This window comes from Phalangium opilio, unplaced genomic scaffold (assembly GCF_054372755.1).
Source record: "Phalangium opilio isolate 3A_F unplaced genomic scaffold, DU_Popi_V2 ptg000230l_1, whole genome shotgun sequence".
Taxonomy (NCBI): domain Eukaryota; kingdom Metazoa; phylum Arthropoda; class Arachnida; order Opiliones; family Phalangiidae; genus Phalangium; species Phalangium opilio.
The window spans coordinates 778,583-803,902 of record NW_028324221.1 but is presented as its reverse complement, the minus strand read 5'-3'; the positions used below and the strand labels follow the sequence as shown (position 1 = coordinate 803,902).

Genomic DNA, 25,320 nt, shown 5'->3' with positions numbered 1-25,320 from the left:
ACGGAATGATCCGTTCTTTTACAAGGGGAACTTGGGTTTGAACCAAGAACCTCTCGATCTGCAGTCGAATGCTCTACCACTGAGATATTCCCCCTTGTTCAAGGCCCCAATGTCGATTTAACTAAAATAAACGTAATGATCCGTGCTGTTACAGGGGGAACTTGGGTTTGAACCAAGGACCTCTCGATCTGCAGTCGAATGCTCTACCACTTAGCTATTCCCTTTTGTTCAGAGCAGTTATGTCGATTTAACTAAAATAAACGGAATGATCCGTGCAGTTACAGGGGAACTCGCGTTTGAACGAAGGACCTCTCGATCTGCAGTCGAATGCTCTACCACTGAGCTATTCCCCCTTGTTCAAGGCCGTTATATCGATTTAACTAAAATAAACGAAATGATCCGTGCTGTTACAGGGGGAACTCGGGTTTGAACCAAGGACCTCTCGATCTGCAGTCGAATGCTCTACCACTGAGCTATTCCCCTTGTTCATAGCCGTAATGTCGATTTAACTAAAATAAACGGAATGATCCGTGCTTTTACAGGGGGAACTTGGGTTTGAAAGAAGGACCTCTCGATCTGCAGTCGAATGCTCTACAACTGAGCTAGTCTCCCTTGTTCAGAACCGTAATGTCGATTTAACCAAAATAAACGAAATGATCCGTGCTTTTACAGGGGGAACTCGGGTTTAAACCAAGGACCTCTCGATCTGCAGTCGAATGCTCTACCACTGAGCTATTTCCCCTTGTTCATAGCCGTAATGTCGATTTAACTAAAATAAACGGAATGATCCGTGCTTTTACAGGGGGAACTTAGGTTTGAACCAAGGACCTCTCGATCTGCAGTCGAATGCTCTACCACTGAGCTATTCCCCCTTGTTCAAGGCCGTTATGTCGATTTAACTAAAATAAGCGGAATGATCCGTGCTGTTACAGGGGGAACTCGGGTTTGAACCAAGGACCTCTCGATCTGCAGTCGAATGCTCTACCACTGAGCTACTCCCCCTTGTTCATAGCCGTAATGTCGATTTAACTAAAATAAACGAAATGATCCGTGCTGTTGCAGGGGGAACTCGGGTTTAAACCAAGGACCTCTCGATCTGCAGTCGAATGCTCTACCACTGAGCTATTACCCCTTGTTCAAGGCCCCAAAGTCGATTTAACTAAAATAAACGGAATGATCCGTGCTGTTACAGGGGGAATTCGGGTGTTTAACGAAGGACCTCTCGATCTGCAGTAAATGCTCTACCACTGAGCTATTCCCCCTTGTTCAAGGCCCCAAAGTCGATTTAACTAAAATAAACGGAATGATCCGTTCTTTTACAAGGGGAACTTGGGTTTGAACGAAGGACCTCTCGATCTGCAGTCGAATGCTCTACCACTGAGCTATTCCCCCTTGTTCAAGGCCGTTATGTCGATTTAACTAAAATAAACGGAATGATCCGTGCTGTTACAGGGGGAATTCGGGTTTTTAACGAAGGACCTCTCGATCTGCAGTAAATGCTCTACCACTGAGCTATTCCCCCTTGTTCAGAACCGTAATGTCGATTTAACCAAAATAAACGAAATGATCCGTGCTGTTACAGGGGCAATTCGGGTTTGAACCAAGGACCTCTCGATCTGCAGTCGAATGCTCTACCACTGAGCTATTACCCCTTGTTCAAGGCCCCAAAGTCGATTTAACTAAAATAAACGGAATGATCCGTGCTGTTACAGGGGGAATTCGGGTTTTTAACGAAGGACCTCTCGATCTGCAGTCGAATGCTCTACCACTGAGCTATTCCCCCTTGTTCAAGGCCGTTATGTCGATTTAACTAAAATAAACGGAATGATCCGTGCTTTTACAGGGGGAACTTGGGTTTGAACCAAGGACCTCTCGATCTGCAGTCGAATGCTCTACCACTGAGCTTTTCCCCCTTTTTCAGAACCATAATGTCGATTTAACCAAAATAAACGAAATGATCCGTGCTGTTACAGGGGGAACTTGGGTTTGAACCAAGGACCTCTCGATCTGCAGTCAAATGCTCTACCACTGAGCTATTCCCCCTTGTTCAAGGCCGTTATGTCGATTTAACTAAAATAAACGGAATGATCCGTGCTGTTACAGGGGGAACTCGGGTTTGAACCAAGGACCTCTCGATCTGCAGTCGAATGCTCTACCACTGAGCTACTCCCCCTTGTTCATAGCCGTAATGTCGATTTAACTAAAATAAACGAAATGATCCGTGCTGTTGCAGGGGGAACTCGGGTTTAAACCAAGGACCTCTCGATCTGCAGTCGAATGCTCTACCACTGAGCTATTACCCCTTGTTCAAGGCCCCAAAGTCGATTTAACTAAAATAAACGGAATGATCCGTGCTGTTACAGAGGGAATTCGGGTTTTTAACGAAGGACCTCTCGATCTGCAGTAAATGCTCTACCACTGAGCTATTCCCCCTTGTTCAAGGCCCCAAAGTCGATTTAACTAAAATAAACGGAATGATCCGTTCTTTTACAAGGGGAACTTGGGTTTGAACGAAGGACCTCTCGATCTGCAGTCGAATGCTCTACCACTGAGCTATTCCCCCTTGTTCAAGGCCGTTATGTCGATTTAACTAAAATAAACGGAATGATCCGTGCTGTTACAGGGGGAATTCGGGTTTTTAACGAAGGACCTCTCGATCTGCAGTAAATGCTCTACCACTGAGCTATTCCCCCTTGTTCAGAACCGTAATGTCGATTTAACCAAAACAAACGAAATGATCCGTGCTGTTACAGGGGGAATTCGGGTTTGAACCAAGGACCTCTCGATCTGCAGTCGAATGCTCTACCACTGAGCTATTACCCCTTGTTCAAGGCCCCAAAGTCGATTTAACTAAAATAAACGGAATGATCCGTGCTGTTACAGGGGGAATTCGGGTTTTTAACGAAGGACCTCTCGATCTGCAGTCGAATGCTCTACCACTGAGCTATTCCCCCTTGTTCAAGGCCGTTATGTCGATTTATCTAAAATAAACGGAATGATCCGTGCTTTTACAGGGGGAACTTGGGTTTGAACCAAGGACCTCTCGATCTGCAGTCGAATGCTCTACCACTGAGCTTTTCCCCCTTTTTCAGAACCGTAATGTCGATTTAACCAAAATAAACGAAATGATCCGTGCTGTTACAGGGGGAACTTGGGTTTGAACCAAGGACCTCTCGATCTGCAGTCGAATGCTCTACCACTGAGCTATTCCCCCTTGTTCAAGGCCCCAATGTCGATTTAACTAAAATAAACGTAATGATCCGTGCTGTTACAGGGGGAACTTGGGTTTGAACCAAGGACCTCTCGATCTGCAGTCGAATGCTCTACCACTGAGCTATTCCCCCTTGTTCAAGGCCCCAAAGTCGATTTAACTAAAATAAACGGAATGATCCGTGCTTTTACAGGGGGAACTTGGGTTTGAACCAAGAACCTTCGATCTGCAGTCGAATGCTCTACCACTGAGATATTCCCCCTTGTTCAAGGCCCCAATGTCGATTTAACTAAAATAAACGTAATGATCCGTGCTGTTACAGGGGGAACTTGGGTTTGAACCAAGGACCTCTCGATCTGCAGTCGAATGCTCTACCACTGAGCTATTCCCCCTTGTTCAAGGCCCCAATGTCGATTTAACTAAAATAAACGTAATGATCCGTGCTGTTACAGGGGGAACTTGGGTTTGAACCAAGGACCTCTCGATCTTCAGTCGAATGCTCTACCACTGAGCTATTCCCCCTTGTACAAGGCCCCAAAGTCGATTTAACTAAAATAAACGGAATGATCCGTTCTTTTACAAGGGGAACTTGGGTTTGAACCAAGAACCTCTCGATCTGCAGTCGAATGCTCTACCACTGAGATATTCCCCCTTGTTCAAGGCCCTAATGTCGATTTAACTAAAATAAACGTAATGATCCGTGCTGTTACAGGGGGAACTTGGGTTTGAACCAAGGACCTCTCGATCTGCAGTCGAATGCTCTACCACTTAGCTATTCCCTTTTGTTCAGAGCAGTTATGTCGATTTAACTAAAATAAACGGAATGATCCGTGCAGTTACAGGGGAACTCGCGTTTGAACGAAGGACCTCTCGATCTGCAGTCGAATGCTCTACCACTGAGCTATTCCCCCTTGTTCAAGGCCGTTATATCGATTTAACTAAAATAAACGAAATGATCCGTGCTGTTACAGGGGGAACTCGGGTTTGAACCAAGGACCTCTCGATCTGCAGTCGAATGCTCTACCACTGAGCTATTCCCCTTGTTCATAGCCGTAATGTCGATTTAACTAAAATAAACGGAATGATCCGTGCTTTTACAGGGGGAACTTGGGTTTGAAAGAAGGACCTCTCGATCTGCAGTCGAATGCTCTAAAACTGAGCTAGTCTCCCTTGTTCAGAACCGTAATGTCGATTTAACCAAAATAAACGAAATGATCCGTGCTTTTACAGGGGGAACTCGGGTTTAAACCAAGGACCTCTCGATCTGCAGTCGAATACTCTACCACTGAGCTATTCCCCCTTGTTCATAGCCGTAATGTCGATTTAACTAAAATAAACGGAATGATCCGTGCTTTTACAGGGGGAACTTAGGTTTGAACCAAGGACCTCTCGATCTGCAGTCGAATGCTCTACCACTGAGCTATTCCCCCTTGTTCAAGGCCGTTATGTCGATTTAACTAAAATAAGCGGAATGATCCGTGCTGTTACAGGGGGAATTCGGGTTTTTAACGAAGGACCTCTCGATCTGCAGTCGAATGCTCTACCACTGAGCTATTCCCCCTTGTTCAAGGCCGTTATGTCGATTTAACTAAAATAAACGGAATGATCCGTGCTTTTACAGGGGGAACTTGGGTTTGAACCAAGGACCTCTCGATCTGCAGTCGAATGCTCTACCACTGAGCTTTTCCCCCTTTTTCAGAACCGTAATGTCGATTTAACCAAAATAAACGAAATGATCCGTGCTGTTACAGGGGGAACTTGGGTTTGAACCAAGGACCTCTCGATCTGCAGTCGAATGCTCTACCACTGAGCTATTCCCCCTTGTTCAAGGCCCCAATGTCGATTTAACTAAAATAAACGTAATGATCCGTGCTGTTACAGGGGGAAATTGGGTTTGAACCAAGGACCTCTCGATCTGCAGTCGAATGCTCTACCACTGCGCTATTCCCCCTTGTTCAAGGCCCCAAAGTCGATTTAACTAAAATAAACGGAATGATCCGTGCTTTTACAGGGGGAACTTGGGTTTGAACCAAGAACCTCTCGATCTGCAGTCGAATGCTCTACCACTGAGATATTCCCCCTTGTTCAAGGCCCCAATGTCGATTTAACTAAAATAAACGTAATGATCCGTGCTGTTACAGGGGGAACTTGGGTTTGAACCAAGGACCTCTCGATCTGCAGTCGAATGCTCTACCACTGAGCTATTCCCCCTTGTTCAAGGCCCCAATGTCGATTTAACTAAAATAAACGTAATGATCCGTGCTGTTACAGGGGGAACTTGGGTTTGAACCAAGGACCTCTCGATCTGCAGTCGAATGCTCTACCACTGAGCTATTCCCCCTTGTTCAAGGCCCCAAAGTCGATTTAACTAAAATAAACGGAATGATCCGTTCTTTTACAAGGGGAACTTGGGTTTGAACCAAGAACCTCTCGATCTGCAGTCGAATGCTCTACCACTGAGATATTCCCCCTTGTTCAAGGCCCTAATGTCGATTTAACTAAAATAAACGTAATGATCCGTGCTGTTACAGGGGGAACTTGGGTTTGAACCAAGGACCTCTCGATCTGCAGTCGAATGCTCTACCACTTAGCTATTCCCTTTTGTTCAGAGCAGTTATGTCGATTTAACTAAAATAAACGGAATGATCCGTGCAGTTACAGGGGAACTCGCGTTTGAACGAAGGACCTCTCGATCTGCAGTCGAATGCTCTACCACTGAGCTATTCCCCCTTGTTCAAGGCCGTTATATCGATTTAACTAAAATAAACGAAATGATCCGTGCTGTTACAGGGGGAACTCGGGTTTGAACCAAGGACCTCTCGATCTGCAGTCGAATGCTCTACCACTGAGCTATTCCCCTTGTTCATAGCCGTAATGTCGATTTAACTAAAATAAACGGAATGATCCGTGCTTTTACAGGGGGAACTTGGGTTTGAAAGAAGGACCTCTCGATCTGCAGTCGAATGCTCTAAAACTGAGCTAGTCTCCCTTGTTCAGAACCGTAATGTCGATTTAACCAAAATAAACGAAATGATCCGTGCTTTTACAGGGGGAACTCGGGTTTAAACCAAGGACCTCTCGATCTGCAGTCGAATGCTCTACCACTGAGCTATTCCCCCTTGTTCATAGCCGTAATGTCGATTTAACTAAAATAAACGGAATGATCCGTGCTTTTACAGGGGGAACTTAGGTTTGAACCAAGGACCTCTCGATCTGCAGTCGAATGCTCTACCACTGAGCTATTCCCCCTTGTTCAAGGCCGTTATGTCGATTTAACTAAAATAAGCGGAATGATCCGTGCTGTTACAGGGGGAACTCGGGTTTGAACCAAGGACCTCTCGATCTGCAGTCGAATGCTCTACCACTGAGCTACTCCCCCTTCTTCATAGCCGTAATGTCGATTTAACTAAAATAAACGGAATGATCCGTTCTTTTACAAGGGGAACTTGGGTTTTAACCAAGAACCTCTCGATCTGCAGTCGAATGCTCTACCACTGAGATATTCCCCCTTGTTCAAGGCCCCAATGTCGATTTAACTAAAATAAACGTAATGATCCGTGCTGTTACAGGGGGAACTTGGGTTTGAACCAAGGACCTCTCGATCTGCTGTCTATTGCTCTACCACTTAGCTATTCCCTTTTGTTCAGAGCAGTTATGTCGATTTAACTAAAATAAACGGAATGATCCGTGCAGTTACAGGGGAACTCGCGTTTGAACGAAGGACCTCTCGATCTGCAGTCGAATGCTCTACCACTGAGCTATTCCCCCTTGTTCAAGGCCGTTATATCGATTTAACTAAAATAAACGAAATGATCCGTGCTGTTACAGGGGGAACTCGGGTTTGAACCAAGGACCTCTCGATCTGCAGTCGTATGCTCTACCACTGAGCTATTCCCCTTGTTCATAGCCGTAATGTCGATTTAACTAAAATAAACGGAATGATCCGTGCTTTTACAGGGGGAACTTGGGTTTGAAAGAAGGACCTCTCGATCTGCAGTCGAATGCTCTACAACTGAGCTAGTCTCCCTTGTTCAGAACCGTAATGTCGATTTAACCAAAATAAACGGAATGATCCGTGCTTTTACAGGGGGAACTTAGGTTTGAACCAAGGACCTCTCGATCTGCAGTCGAATGCTCTACCACTGAGCTATTCCCCCTTGTTCAAGGCCGTTATGTCGATTTAACTAAAATAAGCGGAATGATCCGTGCTGTTACAGGGGGAACTTGGGTTTGAACCAAGGACCTCTCATCTGCAGTCGAATGCTCTATCACTGAGCTACTCCCTTTTGTTCAGAGCCGTAATGTCGATTTAACTAAAATAAACGGAATGATCCGTGCTGTTACAGGGAGAACTCGGGTTTGAACCAAGGACCTCTCGATCTGCAGTCGAATGCTCTACCACTGAGCTATTCCCCCTTGTTCAAGGCCCCAATGTCGATTTAACTAAAATAAACGTAATGATCCGTGCTGTTACAGGGGGAACTCGGGTTTGAACCAAGGACCTCTCGATCTGCAGTCGAATGCTCTACCACTGAGCTATTCCCCCTTGTTCAAGGCCCCAAGGTCGATTTAACTAAAATAAACGGAATGATCCGTGCTGTTACAGGGGGTTTTCGGGTTTTTAACGAAGGACCTCTCGATCTGCAGTAAATGCTCTACCACTGAGCTATTCCCCCTTGTTCAGAACCGTAATGTCGATTTAACCAAAATAAACGAAATGATCCGTGCTGTTGCAGGGGGAACTCGGGTTTAAACCAAGGACCTCTCGATCTGCAGTCGAATGCTCTACCACTGAGCTATTACCCCTTGTTCAAGGCCCCAAAGTCGATTTAACTAAAATAAACGGAATGATCCGTGCTGTTACAGGGGGAACTCGGGTTTGCACCAAGAACCTCTCGATCTGCAGTCGAATGCTCTACCACTGAGCTATTCCCCCTTGTTCATAGCCGTAATGTCGATTTAACTAAAATAAACGAAATGATCCGTGCTGTTGCAGGGGGAACTCGGGTTTAAACCAAGGACCTCTCGATCTGCAGTCGAATGCTATACCACTGAGCTATTACCCCTTGTTCAAGGCCCCAAAGTCGATTTAACTAAAATAACCGGAATGATCCGTGCTGTTACAGGGGGAACTCGGGTTTGAACCAAGGACCTCTCGATCTGCAGTCGAATGCTCTACCACTGAGCTATTCCCCCTTGTTCATAGCCGTAATGTCGATTTAACTAAAATAAACGGAATGATCCGTGCTTTTACAGGGGGAACATAGGTTTGAACCAAGGACCTCTCGATCAGGGAGGCTATTCTCTAAAAATCGAAAATCATTCGGATCACTCCGAATCCTTATGATTCGGATCGGGCTCATTCGGAGTGGACCGAGAAAACCGTATTCTCTAACCCCAATCCTTATCATCATTCGGATACTTCGAAACTTTTCTCTCAATCCAAATGGACGTCACTTCCTCTTAAGCCACGTGTTGATTTTTCCATCACGTGCGGTACTTTTCCACGCCCACTTCTTCCTTATTGGTCAATTTTATTAGGCGCGCTTTCAAATTGAAAGGATGGACACTTTGGTTTTTCCCAAGGAGTGGAAAATTTTGGAAAACGAGTCTTTGTATTGGGAATACATTCAATACAAAGAAAATTTTCTCTTTCGATTTCTTTTCTTAAGATATAAACACGTGCTTCTTTTTTGGTTTGAAAATATTTATTTTTGAATTAATTTCACTTGAACATTAATTTAAAATGGGAGTTAAAGTACACGCCAAGCAGCAATTAATTTACGTCGAGTTTTTAGAAGCTAATAGAAATTTTGTAGACATGAAATTCAGCGCTACATTTAGTAGGGTTAAGTACGAGGCCATGTGGGAGGACCTAGCCTCCCAATTAAATAGTTGCGGAGTTGGGGCGACGAAAAATGTTGAAAAGTGGAAGAAGGTATGTTAATTTAAATACATTTTAATATAAATTTTAACATAATAACTCCGTTAGTGCTTTACGGCATGGAAATCCGCCGTAAAAGCCAAAGCCTCTAAGGCCAATATTGGCAAGACCGGTGGTGGGCCACCTCCGGAATCTATTACGGATTTAGAAGGGAGGCTGATGCAAATTTTTGGGAAGGGGTTGGTCACTGGCCTAGAGTCGGTCATTGACGCTGGGTTCCCCGAAGTTGATACCCCATCAACTTCATCCCTCCGTTCTCCTGCGGCCAACGGTTCCTCAAAGGAATCCACCTCGGCATTTGTTCAGTTGGATGACAACTTTGAGGTGGATGTGGCACCGATTGTCACAATGGTGGTTGGAGAACCAACCATAACAACTCCAACCAGCCGCGAGATTTCCGGTGGCGAATCTAGCGGAAACGATGAAATGGGTTTTGTGCCAAACTCAGTTGCAGATTCTGCAAAAAGTATTTTTATATAGCAATTAATTTAGGCTAATCCTGACATTTACTAACAAGTATAACAAATTTATAGAATTGAATGAGGCACGAAAAAAGAGAAGGGCCGAAAGCCGCAAAACGCCGTATGAACGGGCCGCAGAGCATTTGGGGGAGACCCAAACTGCCCAAAATATCGAATATGGAGGCATTAGAAAAGCTCTAGAGTCGATAGCCGCGTCCCAATCAAAACTGGCTGAGGCGGTAACAACATTGGCCAATGCCTCAGTTATGCAGGCTAATGCCTCAGTTAGGCAGGCTAATGCCTTTGAGATAATTGCGCAGGCCTTAAGGGACAGAGTCTGAGCATTGGCGAAGAAAAAAAACAGCCCTTTTAAGGGCTACTCGTCAATAATATACTGTCGAAATAAAGGGTTAAATTTTTTTAAAAATTGAGTCGTCACGCATGATGACTTGACCGTCGGATCCCTTGTGACGAGGAGATTAGTAAAAAAAATTGAACTCTTTATTTTGGCGCTATATTGTTGGCCAGTGACACTTGAAGTTCCGATTTAATCTCATATATAGGCTAATGTCGTGAACATGTGCGGAGTATATTGCCTTCTCGTGGCAAGTGTCGTAAACTTGCTTTGCAAGGCCGAAATATACACGTTTCTTTTAAATATTAATTTTAAAAATGCTTACATTTTTTAGTTAATTTAGAAATTATTAATTTTTTACATTTTATTTTACGTAGGGCTAAGATTTTTTTTTCTTTTATGTTATTAAATAAAAATTTTGTTTCAAGGTTTTCATATTTCTCAAAAATGTTTCTTTTAAATATTCCTTTTAAAAATGCTTACATTTTTTAGTTAATTTAGAAATTATTAATTTTTTACATTTTAATTTACGTAGGGCTAAGATTTTTTTTTTCTTTTATCATGTTATTAAATAAAAATTTTGTTTCAAGGTTTTCATATTTCTCATAAACGTTTCTTTTAAATATTTCTTTGAAAATGTTTACATTTTTTAGTTAATTTAGAAATTATTAATTTTTTACATTTTAATTTACGTAGGGCTAAGATTTTTTTTCTTTTATGTTATTAAATAAAAATTTTGTTTCAAGGTTTTCATACACATTTACTTAGAGTTTACTTTAATGGAAGTAATAATGTAATAAGATGGTTAGTTTATAAAAACCATATTATATTATGATAAATTATATTTTTGTGAAATTTATAACTGTATTATTCTAAGAAACGTGTATATTTCGGTTCGCAAAGCAAGTTTACGACACTTGCCACGAGAAGGCAATATACTCCGCACATGTTCACGACATTAGCCTATATATGAGATTAAATCGGAACTTCAAGTGTCACTGGCCAACAATATAGCGCTAAAATAAAGAGTTCAATTTTTTTTACTAATCTCCTCGTCACAAGGGATCCGACGGTCAAGTCATCATGCGTGACGACTCAATTTTTAAAAAAATTTAACCCTTTATTTCGACAGTATATTATTGACGAGTAGCCCTTAAAAGGGCTGGTTTTTTTTAGAGGGTACATCAACGAAAACGACGAACCACTCTGTCCCTTAACCTTCGCCCTTCCGGGTTCCAGTTCCCATTACGAGGGGGAACAATGTGAGGATGTGGGCGGTCATCCTCCACATATGGGGCATCGTCGTCCTCTACGTCAATGTCTTCCCCAAGGCCATTCGCCATACACATGTTATGTAAAACAACACATGCCATAACGATTTGTGCCGCGAATTTCGGATTGTAATGGAGAGCCCTAGCCTTTAGCAAACACCGAAAGCGTTGCTTTAGACATCCATTACACCTTTCAATGGTACATCTAGCCTTAAAAAAAGCTGACATAAACCGAAATTCTGGGGTACCCTCTTCGGGCCCTATAATGGGGACCAATAACCATGGAGTTAATGGATAGCCACTATCTCCTACAAAAATAAACAAAAAATAAATAAATAAATAAAATTATTAAAAATTGGGCTTTGTGACATTAAACTAACCCAACTCAAAATTGAAAAAAAAAAAACAGTCACACCTCCCCATATAAAATTAAATTGGTTAAAATAATTTGGTCAATTAAATCCGCTCGCAATGAATATATTGGTTGGCACATACTAGCTCCCTATTATTACTTGTAATTTTGTGGAGGGTCAGTTTTTAGTCATGTTAGAGATAAGCAATATAATTAATAATTACCAATTATCCAAGAATAATTTAATGACCCATTTAAGTATGACCGTTCCAAATGTCTTGAAACTTTTGTACTGCGGTAAATAAATGAGTCGTGCGTTGACCCCGCAAACTTGGCATTAGCCGCAAGAATGTTCAAATCATAGTCGCAGACTAATTGAACATTTAAGGAATGATAAGACTTCCGGTTCACATAAGAGCTCTCCGGAAAGTCGGGATCATTATTCGGAGGTGGCACAATTGCAACGTGGGTGCAATCAATTACTCCGATAGTTCCGGGGAAATTGCACTCATCTTGAAACCTCATTTTGATGGCATGTTTCTCTACCTCCGTTACAGGAAATTTTATGTGCCTCGGTACTAGATGACGGTTTATAGCCCTAGTAACGTCTCTTAGACTTCGGCTTACGCTAGATTGGCTTACACCAAGAAAAATGTTTTGCCCAACATCTAACTGGTATGAACCCCTACCGTAAAACCTCAGTGCAATGAGAACCTAGAAAAACAACGTCGATTAATCGTAAATTATAATCCAATTGTGTGGAACTCGTGAGATTATTATACATTCATTAATGTAGATCATTAGCCCTCTATCAATAATTTTAATAGAAGCTAAACGAAACAACCTAATTTAATCTAGTAATTCCTAATAATTTATGCAATTGGTCAAGAATAGGTGGTTCTAACCAACCCAGCCCCGTTACAAAAATTATTACAATTGACAATTAAATCTGTGTTAATTAATGTAATTGTATCTAGCGAAATGATCCCTTAAATGTATGATAAATTTAACGTTTTCTTACCTTTAAATCTACTGGCAAAGCCGTCGATCTAATACCTTGTAGAGGCTCGGTCAACGTTTCGCAAAGGCCTAAAGCCATGTCCCGCGTTAACCTAAAATTTTGCCTGAACCGAAGATCATCTAACTCCCACGCTTGATTTAAGTCTCGAAAAACCCTTTGAACTCGGAAGTCGCGACGGGCAAGGCGATTACCACGTTCAAATCGCAAGCGATGAAGCTCGAGTTGAAAAAACAAAGCAGCCATACTAACAAAATATGAACCGCAGCCAAGGTGCCAACAAAGAGGTATGGGAAAAAAAACTAGAAAACTCCGGCGGAAGTTCCGCGAATCTAAGATTTATGGAGGGAAGAGAGGCGGTAAAAACTCCGAATGCCCGATTCGGCCGTCTCTTACGGCCGCCGAATGATTCGGAGAGGTTTTCACCGTATGATTAGGATAAGGTGCTTACAGAATACGTTTTATTTTCATTCGGAGAAATTGACTCCGAATGAAAAGATTCGGATCGAAATTCCTCCAAAAGGACCTTAGAGAATAGCCTCCCTGCAGTCGAATGCTCTACCACTGAGCTATTCCCCCTTGTTCAAGGCCCAAAAGTCGATTTAACTAAAATAAACGGAATGATCCGTTCTTTTACAAGGGGAACTTGGGTTTGAACGAAGGACCTCTCGATCTGCAGTCGAATGCTCTACCACTTAGCTATTCCCTTTTGTTCAGAGCAGTTATGTCGATTTAACTAAAATAAACGGAATGATCCGTGCAGTTACAGGGGAACTCGCGTTTGAACGAAGGACCTCTCGATCTGCAGTCGAATGCTCTACCACTGAGCTATTCCCCCTTGTTCAAGGCCGTTATATCGATTTAACTAAAATAAACGAAATGATCCGTGCTGTTACAGGGGGAACTCGGGTTTGAACCAAGGACCTCTCGATCTGCAGTCGAATGCTCTACCACTGAGCTATTCCCCTTGTTCATAGCCGTAATGTCGATTTAACCAAAATAAACGAAATGATCCGTGCTTTTACAGGGGGAACTCGGGTTTAAACCAAGGACCTCTCGATCTGCAGTCGAATGCTCTACCACTGAGCTATTCCCCCTTGTTCATAGCCGTAATGTCGATTTAACTAAAATAAACGGAATGATCCGTGCTTTTACAGGGGGAACTTAGGTTTGAACCAAGGACCTCTCGATCTGCAGTCGAATGCTCTACCACTGAGCTATTCCCCCTTGTTCAAGGCCGTTATGTCGATTTAACTAAAATAAGCGGAATGATCCGTGCTGTTACAGGGGGAACTTGGGTTTGAACCAAGGACCTCTCATCTGCAGTCGAATGCTCTATCACTGAGCTACTCCCTTTTGTTCAGAGCCGTAATGTCGATTTAACTAAAATAAACGGAATGATCCGTGCTGTTACAGGGAGAACTCGGGTTTGAACCAAGGACCTCTCGATCTGCAGTCGAATGCTCTACCACTGAGCTATTCCCCCTTGATCAAGGCCCCAATGTCGATTTAACTAAAATAAACGTAATGATCCGTGCTGTTACAGGGGGAACTCGGGTTTGAACCAAGGACCTCTCGATCTGCAGTCGAATGCTCTACCACTTAGCTATTCCCCCTTGTTCAAGGCCCCAAGGTCGATTTAACTAAAATAAACGGAATGATCCGTGCTGTTACAGGGGGAATTCGGGTTTTTAACGAAGGACCTCTCGATCTGCAGTAAATGCTCTACCACTGAGCTATTCCCCCTTGTTCAGAACCGTAATGTCGATTTAACCAAAATAAACGAAATGATCCGTGCTGTTGCAGGGGGAACTCGGGTTTAAACCAAGGACCTCTCGATCTGCAGTCGAATGCTCTACCACTGAGCTATTACCCCTTGTTCAAGGCCCCAAAGTCGATTTAACTAAAATAAACGGAATGATCCGTGCTGTTACAGGGGGAACTCGGGTTTGAACCAAGAACCTCTCGATCTGCAGTCGAATGCTCTACCACTGAGCTATTCCCCCTTGTTCATAGCCGTAATGTCGATTTAACTAAAATAAACGAAATGATCCGTGCTGTTGCAGGGGGAACTCGGGTTTAAACCAAGGACCTCTCGATCTGCAGTCGAATGCTCTACCACTGAGCTATTACCCCTTGTTCAAGGCCCCAAAGTCGATTTAACTAAAATAAACGGAATGATCCGTGCTGTTACAGGGGGAACTCGGGTTTGAACCAAGGACCTCTCGATCTGCAGTCGAATGCTCTACCACTGAGCTATTCCCCCTTGTTCATAGCCGTAATGTCGATTTAACTAAAATAAACGGAATGATCCGTGCTTTTACAGGGGGAACATAGGTTTGAACCAAGGACCTCTCGATCTGCAGTCGAATGCTCTACCACTGAGCTATTCCCCCTTGTTCAAGGCCGTTATGTCAATTTAACTAAAATAAACGGAATGATCCGTGCTGTTACAGGGGGAACTTGGGTTTGAACCCAGGACCTCTCGATCTGCAGTCGAATGCTCTACCACTGAGATATTCCCCCTTGTTCAAGGCCCCAATGTCGATTTAATTAAAATAAACGTAATGATCCGTGCTGTTACAGGGGGAACTTGGGTTTGAACCAAGGACCTCTCGATCTGCAGTCGAATGCTCTACAACTTAGCTATTCCCCCTTGTAAAAGGCCGTAATGTCGGTTTAACTAAAATAAACGGAATGATCCGTGCTATTACAGGGGGAACTCCGGTTTGAACCAAGGACCTCTCGATCTGCAGTCGAATGCTCTACCACTGAGCTATTCCCCTTGTTCAAGGCCCCAATGTCGATTTAACTAAAATAAACGTAATGATCCGCGCTGTTACAGGGGGAACTCGGGTTTGAACCAAGGACCTCTCGATCTGCAGTCGAATGCTCTACCACTTAGCTATTCCCCCTTGTTCAAGGCCCCAAGGTCGATTTAACTAAAATAAACGGAATGATCCGTGCTGTTACAGGGGGAATTCGGGTTTTTAACGAAGGACCTCTCGATCTGCAGTAAATGCTCTACCACTGAGCTATTACCCCTTGTTCAAGGCCCCAAAGTCGATTTAACTAAAATAAACGGAATGATCCGTGCTGTTACAGGGGGAACTCGGGTTTGAACCAAGGACCTCTCGATCTGCAGTCGAATGCTCTACCACTGAGCTATTCCCCCTTGTTCATAGCCGTAATGTCGATTTAACTAAAATAAACGGAATGATCCGTGCTTTTACAGGGGGAACTTGGGTTTGAAAGAAGGACCTCTCGATCTGCAGTCGAATGCTCTACAACTGAGCTAGTCTCCCTTGTTCAGAACCGTAATGTCAATTTAACCAAAATAAACGAAATGATCCGTGCTTTTACAGGGGGAACTCGGGTTTAAACCAAGGACCTCTCGATCTGCAGTCGAATGCTCTACCACTGAGCTATTCCCCCTTGTTCATAGCCGTAATGTCGATTTAACTAAAATAAACGGAATGATCCGTGCTGTTACAGGGGGAATTCGGGTTTTTAACGAAGGACCTCTCGATCTGCAGTAAATGCTCTACCACTGAGCTATTCCCCCTTGTTCAGAACCGTAATGTCGATTTAACCAAAATAAACGAAATGATCCGTGCTGTTGCAGGGGGAACTCGGGTTTAAACCAAGGACCTCTCGATCTGCAGTCGAATGCTCTACCACTGAGCTATTACCCCTTGTTCAAGGCCCCAAAGTCGATTTAACTAAAATAAACGGAATGATCCGTGCTGTTACAGGGGGAACTCGGGTTTGAACCAAGGACCTCTCGATCTGCAGTCGAATGCTCTACCACTGAGCTATTCCCCCTTGTTCATAGCCGTAATGTCGATTTAACTAAAATAAACGGAATGATCCGTGCTTTTACAGGGGGAACTTGGGTTTGAAAGAAGGACCTCTCGATCTGCAGTCGAATGCTCTACAACTGAGCTAGTCTCCCTTGTTCAGAACCGTAATGTCAATTTAACCAAAATAAACGAAATGATCCGTGCTTTTACAGGGGGAACTCGGGTTTAAACCAAGGACCTCTCGATCTGCAGTCGAATGCTCTACCACTGAGCTATTCCCCCTTGTTCATAGCCGTAATGTCGATTTAACTAAAATAAACGGAATGATCCGTGCTGTTACAGGGGGAATTCGGGTTTTTAACGAAGGACCTCTCGATCTGCAGTAAATGCTCTACCACTGAGCTATTCCCCCTTGTTCAGAACCGTAATGTCGATTTAACCAAAATAAACGAAATGATCCGTGCTGTTGCAGGGGGAACTCGGGTTTAAACCAAGGACCTCTCGATCTGCAGTCGAATGCTCTACCACTGAGCTATTACCCCTTGTTCAAGGCCCCAAAGTCGATTTAACTAAAATAAACGGAATGATCCGTGCTGTTACAGGGGGAACTCGGGTTTGAACCAAGGACCTCTCGATCTGCAGTCGAATGCTCTACCACTGAGCTATTCCCCCTTGTTCATAGCCGTAATGTCGATTTAACTAAAATAAACGGAATGATCCGTGCTTTTACAGGGGGAACATAGGTTTGAACCAAGGACCTCTCGATCTGCAGTCGAATGCTCTACCACTGAGATATTCCCCCTTGTTCAAGGCCCCAATGTCGATTTAATTAAAATAAACGTAATGATCCGTGCTGTTACAGGGGGAACTTGGGTTTGAACCAAGGACCTCTCGATCTGCAGTCGAATGCTCTACAACTTAGCTATTCCCCCTTGTAAAAGGCCGTAATGTCGGTTTAACTAAAATAAACGGAATGATCCGTGCTATTACAGGGGGAACTCCGGTTTGAACCAAGGACCTCTCGATCTGCAGTCGAATGCTCTACCACTGAGCTATTCCCCTTGTTCAAGGCCCCAATGTCGATTTAACTAAAATAAACGTAATGATCCGTGCTGTTACAGGGGGAACTCGGGTTTGAACCAAGGACCTCTCGATCTGCAGTCGAATGCTCTACCACTTAGCTATTCCCCCTTGTTCAAGGCCCCAAGGTCGATTTAACTAAAATAAACGGAATGATCCGTGCTGTTACAGGGGGAATTCGGGTTTTTAACGAAGGACCTCTCGATCTGCAGTAAATGCTCTACCACTGAGCTATTACCCCTTGTTCAAGGCCCCAAAGTCGATTTAACTAAAATAAACGGAATGATCCGTGCTGTTACAGGGGGAACTCGGGTTTGAACCAAGGACCTCTCGATCTGCAGTCGAATGCTCTACCACTGAGCTATTCCCCCTTGTTCATAGCCGTAATGTCGATTTAACTAAAATAAACGGAATGATCCGTGCTTTTACAGGGGGAACTTGGGTTTGAAAGAAGGACCTCTCGATCTGCAGTCGAATGCTCTACAACTGAGCTAGTCTCCCTTGTTCAGAACCGTAATGTCAATTTAACCAAAATAAACGAAATGATCCGTGCTTTTACAGGGGGAACTCGGGTTTAAACCAAGGACCTCTCGATCTGCAGTCGAATGCTCTACCACTGAGCTATTCCCCCTTGTTCATAGCCGTAATGTCGATTTAACTAAAATAAACGGAATGATCCGTGCTGTTACAGGGGGAATTCGGGTTTTTAACGAAGGACCTCTCGATCTGCAGTAAATGCTCTACCACTGAGCTATTCCCCCTTGTTCAGAACCGTAATGTCGATTTAACCAAAATAAACGAAATGATCCGTGCTGTTGCAGGGGGAACTCGGGTTTAAACCAAGGACCTCTCGATCTGCAGTCGAATGCTCTACCACTGAGCTATTACCCCTTGTTCAAGGCCCCAAAGTCGATTTAACTAAAATAAACGGAATGATCCGTGCTGTTACAGGGGGAACTCGGGTTTGAACCAAGGACCTCTCGATCTGCAGTCGAATGCTCTACCACTGAGCTACTCCCACTTGTTCATAGCCGTAATGTCGATTTAACTAAAATAAACGAAATGATCCGTGCTGTTGCAGGGGGAACTCGGTTTTAAACCAAGGACCTCTCGATCTGCAGTCGAATGCTCTACCACTGAGCTATTACCCCTTGTTCAAGGCCCCAAAGTCGATTTAACTAAAATAAACGGAATGATCCGTGCTGTTACAGGGGGAACTCGGGTTTGAACCAAGGACCTCTCGATCTGCAGTTGAATGCTCTACCACTGAGCTATTCCCCCTTGTTCATAGCCGTAATGTCGATTTAACTAAAATAAACGGAATGATCCGTGCTTTTACAGGGGGAACATAGGTTTGAACCAAGGACCTCTCGATCTGCAGTCGAATGCTCTACCACTGAGCTATTCCCCCTTGTTCAAGGCCCCAAAGTCGATTTATCTAAAATAAACGGAATGATCCGTTCTTTTACAAGGGGAACTTGGGTTTGAACGAAGGACCTCTCGATCTGCAGTCGAATGCTCTACCACTGAGCTATTCCCCCTTGTTCAAGGCCGTTATGTCGATTTAACTAAAATAAACGGAATGATCCGTGCTGTTACAGGGGGAACTCGGGTTTAAACCAAGGACCTCTCGATCTGCAGTCGAATGCTCTACCACTGAGCTATTCCCCTTGTTCATAGCAGTAATGTCGATTTAACTAAAATAAACGGAATGATCCGTGCTTTTACAGGGGGAACTTGGGTTTGAAAGAAGGACCTCTCGATCTGCAGTCGAATGCTCTACAACTGAGCTAGTCTCCCTTGTTCAGAACCGTAATGTCGATTTAACCAAAATAAACGAAATGATCCGTGCTTTTACAGGGGAACTCGGGTTTAAACCAAGGACCTCTCGATCTTCAGTCGAATGCTCTACCACTGAGCTATTCCCCCTTGTTCATAGCCGTAATGTCGATTTAACTAAAATAAACGGAATGATCCGTGCTGTTACAGGGGGAATTCGGGTTTTTAACGAAGGACCTCTCGATCTGCAGTAAATGCTCTACCACTGAGCTATTCCCCCTTGTTCAGAACCGTAATGTCGATTTAACCAAAATAAACGAAATGATCCGTGCTGTTACAGGGGGAACTCGGGTTTGAACCAAGGACCTCTCGATCTGCAGTCGAATGCTCTACCACTGAGCTATTCCCCCTTGTTCATAGCCGTAATGTCGATTTAACTAAAATAAACGGAATGATCCGTGCTTTTACAGGGGGAACATAGGTTTGAACCAAGGACCTCTCGATCTGCAGTCGAATGCTCTACCACTGAGATATTCCCCCTTGTTCAAGGCCCCAATGTCGATTTAATTAAAATAAACGTAATGATCCGTGCTGTTACAGGGGGAACTTGGGTTTGAACCAAGGACCTCTCGATCTGCAGTCGAATGCTCTACAACTTAGCTATTCCCCCTTGTAAAAGGCCGTAATGTCGGTTTAACTAAAATAAACGGAATGATCCGTGCTATTACAGGGGGAACTCCGGTTTGAACCAAGGACCTCTCGATCTGCAGTCGAATGCTCTACCACTGAGCTATTCCCCTTGTTCAAGGCCCCAATGTCGATTTAACTAAAATAAACGTAATGATCCGTGCTGTTACAGGGGGAACTCGGGTTTGAACCAAGGACCTCTCGATCTGCAGTCGAATGCTCTACCACTTAGCTATTCCCCCTTGTTCAAGGCCCCAAGGTCGATTTAACTAAAATAAACGGAATGATCCGTGCTGTTACAGGGGGAATTCGGGTTTTTAACGAAGGACCTCTCGATCTGCAGTAAATGCTCTACCACTGAGCTATTACCCCTTGTTCAAGGCCCCAAAGTCGATTTAACTAAAATAAACGGAATGATCCGTGCTGTTACAGGGGGAACTCGGGTTTGAACCAAGGACCTCTCGATCTGCAGTCGAATGCTCTACCACTGAGCTATTCCCCCTTGTTCATAGCCGTAATGTCGATTTAACTAAAATAAACGGAATGATCCGTGCTTTTACAGGGGGAACTTGGGTTTGAAAGAAGGACCTCTCGATCTGCAGTCGAATGCTCTACAACTGAGCTAGTCTCCCTTGTTCAGAACCGTAATGTCAATTTAACCAAAATAAACGAAATGATCCGTGCTTTTACAGGGGGAACTCGGGTTTAAACCAAGGACCTCTCGATCTGCAGTCGAATGCTCTACCACTGAGCTATTCCCCCTTGTTCATAGCCGTAATGTCGATTTAACTAAAATAAACGGAATGATCCGTGCTGTTACAGGGGGAATTCGGGTTTTTAACGAAGGACCTCTCGATCTGCAGTAAATGCTCTACCACTGAGCTATTCCCCCTTGTTCAGAACCGTAATGTCGATTTAACCAAAATAAACGAAATGATCCGTGCTGTTGCAGGGGGAACTCGGGTTTAAACCAAGGACCTCTCGATCTGCAGTCGAATGCTCTACCACTGAGCTATTACCCCTTGTTCAAGGCCCCAAAGTCGATTTAACTAAAATAAACGGAATGATCCGTGCTGTTACAGGGGGAACTCGGGTTTGAACCAAGGACCTCTCGATCTGCAGTCGAATGCTCTACCACTGAGCTACTCCCACTTGTTCATAGCCGTAATGTCGATTTAACTAAAATAAACGAAATGATCCGTGCTGTTGCAGGGGGAACTCGGTTTTAAACCAAGGACCTCTCGATCTGCAGTCGAATGCTCTACCACTGAGCTATTACCCCTTGTTCAAGGCCCCAAAGTCGATTTAACTAAAATAAACGGAATGATCCGTGCTGTTACAGGGGGAACTCGGGTTTGAACCAAGGACCTCTCGATCTGCAGTTGAATGCTCTACCACTGAGCTATTCCCCCTTGTTCATAGCCGTAATGTCGATTTAACTAAAATAAACGGAATGATCCGTGCTTTTACAGGGGGAACATAGGTTTGAACCAAGGACCTCTCGATCTGCAGTCGAATGCTCTACCACTGAGCTATTCCCCCTTGTTCAAGGCCCCAAAGTCGATTTATCTAAAATAAACGGAATGATCCGTTCTTTTACAAGGGGAACTTGGGTTTGAACGAAGGACCTCTCGATCTGCAGTCGAATGCTCTACCACTGAGCTATTCCCCCTTGTTCAAGGCCGTTATGTCGATTTAACTAAAATAAACGGAATGATCCGTGCTGTTACAGGGGGAACTCGGGTTTAAACCAAGGACCTCTCGATCTGCAGTCGAATGCTCTACCACTGAGCTATTCCCCTTGTTCATAGCAGTAATGTCGATTTAACTAAAATAAACGGAATGATCCGTGCTTTTACAGGGGGAACTTGGGTTTGAAAGAAGGACCTCTCGATCTGCAGTCGAATGCTCTACAACTGAGCTAGTCTCCCTTGTTCAGAACCGTAATGTCGATTTAACCAAAATAAACGAAATGATCCGTGCTTTTACAGGGGAACTCGGGTTTAAACCAAGGACCTCTCGATCTTCAGTCGAATGCTCTACCACTGAGCTATTCCCCCTTGTTCATAGCCGTAATGTCGATTTAACTAAAATAAACGGAATGATCCGTGCTGTTACAGGGGGAATTCGGGTTTTTAACGAAGGACCTCTCGATCTGCAGTAAATGCTCTACCACTGAGCTATTCCCCCTTGTTCAGAACCGTAATGTCGATTTAACCAAAATAAACGAAATGATCCGTGCTGTTGCAGGGGGAACTCGGGTTTAAACCAAGGACCTCTCGATCTGCAGTCGAATGCTCTACCACTGAGCTATTACCCCTTGTTCAAGGCCCCAAAGTCGATTTAACTAAAATAAACGGAATGATCCGTGCTGTTACAGGGGGAACTCGGGTTTGAACCAAGGACCTCTCGATCTGCAGTCGAATGCTCTACCACTGAGCTACTCCCCCTTGTTCATAGCCGTAATGTCGATTTAACTAAAATAAACGAAATGATCCGTGCTGTTGCAGGGGGAACTCGGTTTTAAACCAAGGACCTCTCGATCTGCAGTCGAATGCTCTACCACTGAGCTATTACCCCTTGTTCAAGGCCCCAAAGTCGATTTAACTAAAATAAACGGAATGATCCGTGCTGTTACAGGGGGAACTCGGGTTTGAACCAAGGACCTCTCGATCTGCAGTCGAATGCTCTACCACTGAGCTATTCCCCCTTGTTCATAGCCGTAATGTCGATTTAACTAAAATAAACGGAATGATCCGTGCTTTTACAGGGGGAACATAGGTTTGAACCAAGGACCTCTCGATCTGCAGTCGAATGCTCTACCACTGAGCTATTCCCCCTTGTTCAAGGCCCCAAAGTCGATTTATCTAAAATAAACGGAATGATCCGTTCTTTTACAAGGGGAACTTGGGTTTGAACGAAGGACCTCTCGATCTGCAGTCGAATGCTCTACCACTGAGCTATTCCCCCTTGTTCAAGGCCGTTATGTCGATTTAACTAAAATAAACGGAATGATCCGTGCTGTTACAGGGGGAACTCGGGTTTGAACCAAGGACCTCTCGATCTGCAGTCGAATGCTCTACCACTGAGCTATTCCCCCTTGTTCAAGGCCCCAATGTCGATTTAACTAAAATAAACGTAATGATCCGTGCTGTTACAGGGGTAACTTGGGCTTGAACCAAGGACCTCTTGATCTGCAGTCGAATGCTCTACCACTGAGCTATTCCCCCTTGTTCAAGGCCCCAAAGTCGATTTAACTAAAATAAACGGAATGATCCGTTCTTTTACAAGGGGAACTTGGGTTTGAACGAAGGACCTCTCGATCTGCAGTCGAATGCTCTACCACTGAGCTATTCCCCCTTGTTCAAGGCCGTTATGTCGATTTAACTAAAATAAACGGAATGATCCGTGCTGTTACAGGGGGAACATAGGTTTGAACCAAGGACCTCTCGATCTGCAGTCGAATGCTCTACCACTGAGCTATTCCCCCTTGTTCAAGGCCCCAATGTCGATTTAACTAAAATAAACGTAATGATCCGTGCTGTTACAGGGGTAACTTGGGCTTGAACCAAGGACCTCTTGATCTGCAGTCGAATGCTCTACCACTGAGCTATTCCCCCTTGTTCAAGGCCCCAAAGTCGATTTAACTAAAATAAACGGAATGATCCGTTCTTTTACAAGGGGAACTTGGGTTTGAACGAAGGACCTCTCGATCTGCAGTCGAATGCTCTACCACTGAGCTATTCCCCCTTGTTCAAGGCCGTTATGTCGATTTAACTAAAATAAACGGAATGATCCGTGCTGTTACAGGGGGAACATAGGTTTGAACCAAGGACCTCTCGATCTGCAGTCGAATGCTCTACCACTGAGCTATTCCCCCTTGTTCAAGGCCCCAAAGTCGATTTATCTAAAATAAACGGAATGATCCGTGCTTTTACAGGGGGAACTTGGGTTTGAAAGAAGGACCTCTCGATCTGCAGTCGAATGCTCTACAACTGAGCTAGTCTCCCTTGTTCAGAACCGTAATGTCAATTTAACCAAAATAAACGAAATGATCCGTGCTTTTACAGGGGGAACTCGGGTTTAAACCAAGGACCTCTCGATCTGCAGTCGAATGCTCTACCACTGAGCTATTCCCCCTTGTTCATAGCCGTAATGTCGATTTAACTAAAATAAACGGAATGATCCGTGCTGTTACAGGGGGAATTCGGGTTTTTAACGAAGGACCTCTCGATCTGCAGTAAATGCTCTACCACTGAGCTATTCCCCCTTGTTCAGAACCGTAATGTCGATTTAACCAAAATAAACGAAATGATCCGTGCTGTTGCAGGGGGAACTCGGGTTTAAACCAAGGACCTCTCGATCTGCAGTCGAATGCTCTACCACTGAGCTATTACCCCTTGTTCAAGGCCCCAAAGTCGATTTAACTAAAATAAACGGAATGATCCGTGCTGTTACAGGGGGAACTCGGGTTTGAACCAAGGACCTCTCGATCTGCAGTCGAATGCTCTACCACTGAGCTACTCCCACTTGTTCATAGCCGTAATGTCGATTTAACTAAAATAAACGAAATGATCCGTGCTGTTGCAGGGGGAACTCGGTTTTAAACCAAGGACCTCTCGATCTGCAGTCGAATGCTCTACCACTGAGCTATTACCCCTTGTTCAAGGCCCCAAAGTCGATTTAACTAAAATAAACGGAATGATCCGTGCTGTTACAGGGGGAACTCGGGTTTGAACCAAGGACCTCTCGATCTGCAGTTGAATGCTCTACCACTGAGCTATTCCCCCTTGTTCATAGCCGTAATGTCGATTTAACTAAAATAAACGGAATGATCCGTGCTTTTACAGGGGGAACATAGGTTTGAACCAAGGACCTCTCGATCTGCAGTCGAATGCTCTACCACTGAGCTATTCCCCCTTGTTCAAGGCCCCAAAGTCGATTTATCTAAAATAAACGGAATGATCCGTTCTTTTACAAGGGGAACTTGGGTTTGAACGAAGGACCTCTCGATCTGCAGTCGAATGCTCTACCACTGAGCTATTCCCCCTTGTTCAAGGCCGTTATGTCGATTTAACTAAAATAAACGGAATGATCCGTGCTGTTACAGGGGGAACTCGGGTTTAAACCAAGGACCTCTCGATCTGCAGTCGAATGCTCTACCACTGAGCTATTCCCCTTGTTCATAGCAGTAATGTCGATTTAACTAAAATAAACGGAATGATCCGTGCTTTTACAGGGGGAACTTGGGTTTGAAAGAAGGACCTCTCGATCTGCAGTCGAATGCTCTACAACTGAGCTAGTCTCCCTTGTTCAGAACCGTAATGTCGATTTAACCAAAATAAACGAAATGATCCGT

General features: G+C 44.2%; 37 non-coding genes across 37 annotated transcripts; all 37 read right to left on the bottom strand.

Annotated features, from left to right (window-relative positions):
• Window positions 1–411: 411 nt before the first annotated feature.
• Window positions 412–483, bottom strand: TRNAC-GCA (transfer RNA cysteine (anticodon GCA)). The gene has a single exon. It is a non-coding gene; the product is annotated as a tRNA-Cys (tRNA).
• A 447-nt stretch (window positions 484–930) lies between these two features.
• TRNAC-GCA (transfer RNA cysteine (anticodon GCA)) lies at window positions 931–1,002 on the bottom strand. Its single transcript has one exon. It is a non-coding gene; the product is annotated as a tRNA-Cys (tRNA).
• Window positions 1,003–1,971: 969 nt separating this feature from the next.
• On the bottom strand, window positions 1,972–2,043 carry TRNAC-GCA (transfer RNA cysteine (anticodon GCA)). Its single transcript has one exon. It is a non-coding gene; the product is annotated as a tRNA-Cys (tRNA).
• A 58-nt stretch (window positions 2,044–2,101) lies between these two features.
• Window positions 2,102–2,173, bottom strand: TRNAC-GCA (transfer RNA cysteine (anticodon GCA)). The gene has a single exon. It is a non-coding gene; the product is annotated as a tRNA-Cys (tRNA).
• Window positions 2,174–3,142: 969 nt separating this feature from the next.
• TRNAC-GCA (transfer RNA cysteine (anticodon GCA)) lies at window positions 3,143–3,214 on the bottom strand. The gene has a single exon. It is a non-coding gene; the product is annotated as a tRNA-Cys (tRNA).
• Window positions 3,215–3,272: 58 nt separating this feature from the next.
• TRNAC-GCA (transfer RNA cysteine (anticodon GCA)) lies at window positions 3,273–3,344 on the bottom strand. The gene has a single exon. It is a non-coding gene; the product is annotated as a tRNA-Cys (tRNA).
• A 187-nt stretch (window positions 3,345–3,531) lies between these two features.
• Window positions 3,532–3,603, bottom strand: TRNAC-GCA (transfer RNA cysteine (anticodon GCA)). Its single transcript has one exon. It is a non-coding gene; the product is annotated as a tRNA-Cys (tRNA).
• Window positions 3,604–3,661: 58 nt separating this feature from the next.
• On the bottom strand, window positions 3,662–3,733 carry TRNAF-GAA (transfer RNA phenylalanine (anticodon GAA)). Its single transcript has one exon. It is a non-coding gene; the product is annotated as a tRNA-Phe (tRNA).
• A 447-nt stretch (window positions 3,734–4,180) lies between these two features.
• On the bottom strand, window positions 4,181–4,252 carry TRNAC-GCA (transfer RNA cysteine (anticodon GCA)). The gene has a single exon. It is a non-coding gene; the product is annotated as a tRNA-Cys (tRNA).
• Window positions 4,253–4,960: 708 nt separating this feature from the next.
• TRNAC-GCA (transfer RNA cysteine (anticodon GCA)) lies at window positions 4,961–5,032 on the bottom strand. Its single transcript has one exon. It is a non-coding gene; the product is annotated as a tRNA-Cys (tRNA).
• Window positions 5,033–5,350: 318 nt separating this feature from the next.
• On the bottom strand, window positions 5,351–5,422 carry TRNAC-GCA (transfer RNA cysteine (anticodon GCA)). The gene has a single exon. It is a non-coding gene; the product is annotated as a tRNA-Cys (tRNA).
• A 58-nt stretch (window positions 5,423–5,480) lies between these two features.
• On the bottom strand, window positions 5,481–5,552 carry TRNAC-GCA (transfer RNA cysteine (anticodon GCA)). Its single transcript has one exon. It is a non-coding gene; the product is annotated as a tRNA-Cys (tRNA).
• Window positions 5,553–5,999: 447 nt separating this feature from the next.
• TRNAC-GCA (transfer RNA cysteine (anticodon GCA)) lies at window positions 6,000–6,071 on the bottom strand. Its single transcript has one exon. It is a non-coding gene; the product is annotated as a tRNA-Cys (tRNA).
• A 187-nt stretch (window positions 6,072–6,258) lies between these two features.
• Window positions 6,259–6,330, bottom strand: TRNAC-GCA (transfer RNA cysteine (anticodon GCA)). Its single transcript has one exon. It is a non-coding gene; the product is annotated as a tRNA-Cys (tRNA).
• Window positions 6,331–6,518: 188 nt separating this feature from the next.
• Window positions 6,519–6,590, bottom strand: TRNAC-GCA (transfer RNA cysteine (anticodon GCA)). Its single transcript has one exon. It is a non-coding gene; the product is annotated as a tRNA-Cys (tRNA).
• Window positions 6,591–7,555: 965 nt separating this feature from the next.
• Window positions 7,556–7,627, bottom strand: TRNAC-GCA (transfer RNA cysteine (anticodon GCA)). Its single transcript has one exon. It is a non-coding gene; the product is annotated as a tRNA-Cys (tRNA).
• A 58-nt stretch (window positions 7,628–7,685) lies between these two features.
• On the bottom strand, window positions 7,686–7,757 carry TRNAC-GCA (transfer RNA cysteine (anticodon GCA)). Its single transcript has one exon. It is a non-coding gene; the product is annotated as a tRNA-Cys (tRNA).
• Window positions 7,758–8,335: 578 nt separating this feature from the next.
• TRNAC-GCA (transfer RNA cysteine (anticodon GCA)) lies at window positions 8,336–8,407 on the bottom strand. Its single transcript has one exon. It is a non-coding gene; the product is annotated as a tRNA-Cys (tRNA).
• Window positions 8,408–13,508: 5,101 nt separating this feature from the next.
• On the bottom strand, window positions 13,509–13,580 carry TRNAC-GCA (transfer RNA cysteine (anticodon GCA)). Its single transcript has one exon. It is a non-coding gene; the product is annotated as a tRNA-Cys (tRNA).
• A 57-nt stretch (window positions 13,581–13,637) lies between these two features.
• Window positions 13,638–13,709, bottom strand: TRNAC-GCA (transfer RNA cysteine (anticodon GCA)). Its single transcript has one exon. It is a non-coding gene; the product is annotated as a tRNA-Cys (tRNA).
• A 317-nt stretch (window positions 13,710–14,026) lies between these two features.
• Window positions 14,027–14,098, bottom strand: TRNAC-GCA (transfer RNA cysteine (anticodon GCA)). Its single transcript has one exon. It is a non-coding gene; the product is annotated as a tRNA-Cys (tRNA).
• Window positions 14,099–14,546: 448 nt separating this feature from the next.
• TRNAC-GCA (transfer RNA cysteine (anticodon GCA)) lies at window positions 14,547–14,618 on the bottom strand. Its single transcript has one exon. It is a non-coding gene; the product is annotated as a tRNA-Cys (tRNA).
• A 188-nt stretch (window positions 14,619–14,806) lies between these two features.
• TRNAC-GCA (transfer RNA cysteine (anticodon GCA)) lies at window positions 14,807–14,878 on the bottom strand. The gene has a single exon. It is a non-coding gene; the product is annotated as a tRNA-Cys (tRNA).
• Window positions 14,879–15,715: 837 nt separating this feature from the next.
• Window positions 15,716–15,787, bottom strand: TRNAC-GCA (transfer RNA cysteine (anticodon GCA)). Its single transcript has one exon. It is a non-coding gene; the product is annotated as a tRNA-Cys (tRNA).
• Window positions 15,788–15,975: 188 nt separating this feature from the next.
• Window positions 15,976–16,047, bottom strand: TRNAC-GCA (transfer RNA cysteine (anticodon GCA)). The gene has a single exon. It is a non-coding gene; the product is annotated as a tRNA-Cys (tRNA).
• A 318-nt stretch (window positions 16,048–16,365) lies between these two features.
• On the bottom strand, window positions 16,366–16,437 carry TRNAC-GCA (transfer RNA cysteine (anticodon GCA)). Its single transcript has one exon. It is a non-coding gene; the product is annotated as a tRNA-Cys (tRNA).
• Window positions 16,438–16,625: 188 nt separating this feature from the next.
• TRNAC-GCA (transfer RNA cysteine (anticodon GCA)) lies at window positions 16,626–16,697 on the bottom strand. The gene has a single exon. It is a non-coding gene; the product is annotated as a tRNA-Cys (tRNA).
• A 318-nt stretch (window positions 16,698–17,015) lies between these two features.
• On the bottom strand, window positions 17,016–17,087 carry TRNAC-GCA (transfer RNA cysteine (anticodon GCA)). The gene has a single exon. It is a non-coding gene; the product is annotated as a tRNA-Cys (tRNA).
• A 707-nt stretch (window positions 17,088–17,794) lies between these two features.
• TRNAC-GCA (transfer RNA cysteine (anticodon GCA)) lies at window positions 17,795–17,866 on the bottom strand. Its single transcript has one exon. It is a non-coding gene; the product is annotated as a tRNA-Cys (tRNA).
• Window positions 17,867–18,054: 188 nt separating this feature from the next.
• TRNAC-GCA (transfer RNA cysteine (anticodon GCA)) lies at window positions 18,055–18,126 on the bottom strand. Its single transcript has one exon. It is a non-coding gene; the product is annotated as a tRNA-Cys (tRNA).
• Window positions 18,127–19,612: 1,486 nt separating this feature from the next.
• On the bottom strand, window positions 19,613–19,684 carry TRNAC-GCA (transfer RNA cysteine (anticodon GCA)). Its single transcript has one exon. It is a non-coding gene; the product is annotated as a tRNA-Cys (tRNA).
• A 707-nt stretch (window positions 19,685–20,391) lies between these two features.
• On the bottom strand, window positions 20,392–20,463 carry TRNAC-GCA (transfer RNA cysteine (anticodon GCA)). Its single transcript has one exon. It is a non-coding gene; the product is annotated as a tRNA-Cys (tRNA).
• A 188-nt stretch (window positions 20,464–20,651) lies between these two features.
• On the bottom strand, window positions 20,652–20,723 carry TRNAC-GCA (transfer RNA cysteine (anticodon GCA)). The gene has a single exon. It is a non-coding gene; the product is annotated as a tRNA-Cys (tRNA).
• A 1,616-nt stretch (window positions 20,724–22,339) lies between these two features.
• On the bottom strand, window positions 22,340–22,411 carry TRNAC-GCA (transfer RNA cysteine (anticodon GCA)). The gene has a single exon. It is a non-coding gene; the product is annotated as a tRNA-Cys (tRNA).
• A 188-nt stretch (window positions 22,412–22,599) lies between these two features.
• TRNAC-GCA (transfer RNA cysteine (anticodon GCA)) lies at window positions 22,600–22,671 on the bottom strand. The gene has a single exon. It is a non-coding gene; the product is annotated as a tRNA-Cys (tRNA).
• A 318-nt stretch (window positions 22,672–22,989) lies between these two features.
• On the bottom strand, window positions 22,990–23,061 carry TRNAC-GCA (transfer RNA cysteine (anticodon GCA)). The gene has a single exon. It is a non-coding gene; the product is annotated as a tRNA-Cys (tRNA).
• A 968-nt stretch (window positions 23,062–24,029) lies between these two features.
• On the bottom strand, window positions 24,030–24,101 carry TRNAC-GCA (transfer RNA cysteine (anticodon GCA)). Its single transcript has one exon. It is a non-coding gene; the product is annotated as a tRNA-Cys (tRNA).
• Window positions 24,102–25,320: the final 1,219 nt, after the last annotated feature.